This window comes from Protomyctophum parallelum (genome assembly GCF_964188405.1).
Source record: "Protomyctophum parallelum genome assembly, chromosome: 4".
NCBI classification, from domain to species: domain Eukaryota; kingdom Metazoa; phylum Chordata; class Actinopteri; order Myctophiformes; family Myctophidae; genus Protomyctophum; species Protomyctophum parallelum.
In genome coordinates this window covers 54360517-54362259 of record NC_139700.1, presented here as the reverse complement: position 1 = coordinate 54362259, position 1743 = coordinate 54360517, and positions in this window count along the sequence as shown.

Genomic DNA, 1743 nt, shown 5'->3' with positions numbered 1-1743 from the left:
GACTCAGGTATTTTGTTTACTTAACTTTGTTTAATATTTGCAACATTAGATTATTTTCCCCCCCAATTTTTTTTAGACTTGCTAACCTGGGTACATCAAATGGCGAAAATAACCCGTCTACAAGCTTTGATATTTTCACCTTTTTGTCTTTGGGTGTTTGTCATCCGCCTACGGTAGTATGACATGCCAATAATGGTTAACCCATTCTGACCTGAGATCAGATTCTAAAAATGTCTTATACATCCTGACAGTTTTCTGAAAAAGCTATGTTTCTATATGTCAGTGGTTCTTCGATTAAAAAAGATAATAGCAGACCTACAAGCTCATAGTGCGCCACTCTCGCTATGAGCTTGTAGATCTGCTATAATGCTAACACCAAAAGGGGTTCCCGCCCAGAATGGGGACAGTGAGGTTTCATGTGGTCATAATAATAATATATATATATAATAAGAAGTATAGTATTAAAATGGTTTCATGTGGTCATAATAATAAGTATAGTATTAAAATGGAAAACCGTTTTTTGGCATGGTGAAACAAACCAGGCCAAATCATGCCGCGTTCAATTAAGCTCCACAAATATTTTCAACGAAAATACCTTTTTGTATTAAACACCATTATCCATGAAGAGTGTGTGTATATATATATATATATGTACATATATAGGTATCAAAGCATTTCCAGTCAGAGCAAATGGGCGGGGGGGATTGATTAACCCACCCCCTTCCCCCATAATTTCACTTAAAAAAACAAAAAAGAACAGGAGGGAGGCGACTGCGAAATGTCATTTCGCAGCTCTTTCAAGTATGTAAGAGACGTGGGTCAAGATGTGACCTTCTTGACCTCCTGTGCCAGTCCACACACACACACACACACACACACTGCTCACTGATTCCTTTGAGGAGGGAAGACATTTGCAGCAGTGTTTGAGGTGCTGATGGACGACGCCGTCTGTCAGTGAGCTATCGCCTGCAATCTGGCGGCGCTTACGTGGCTTATGTGGCGCTGCACAGTTGGAACAAAACGTCTCCCGTTCCCCCGTCTCTCGGCTCTTTCATTTCCTGTTAGGCAGGAAATTGCCTCGGCATACATTAGACGGCAGATAGCAACGCCGCCGCCGACCACCACAGCTGCAGCTTATCAGCCGTGGTGTTTCATTAAAATGGAGGCTGCTTTATGTGGACGTGATGTCTGTAGTTCTGTCATTCGTTCAGTTTCGACTGGTAAACGTGGGTGTAGTTCTACAGTAAATGCCTGGGCAGAGCCAGCGCCCTGAAGCCGTTGACAGAGTGCTGCAGAACAGTGTCTGTTTGGATAGTAAAACGTTGCATTTTACAGATATATAGCGCCTTTATCCAAGGCGCTTTACATAGATTGTGCATTACATTCACCCATTCACACACACATTCATACACCGATGGTGGCGGAAACCATGCAAGGCACCAACTAGCACATCAGGAGCAATTAGGGGTTCAGTGTCTTGCTCAAGGACACTTTGATGGTAACCTTGCGGTTTCCATCCAGCCACTCTACCCCTGAGCCACCGCCGCAGTAGTAGTAGTGGACAGTGACAGGAGACACGGAGAGAGAGAGAGAGAGACGTGGAGTGACACGCAGCAAAGCTCGTCTGGCTCGGGAATCGAACCTGCGACACGCTGCCAGGCTGCTTTAGAGCCTATACTGTATGTGGTTGTGCCTTAACCGCTAGGCCGTCGGCGCCCCCGTCGCATATCGTCTGACGGGCAA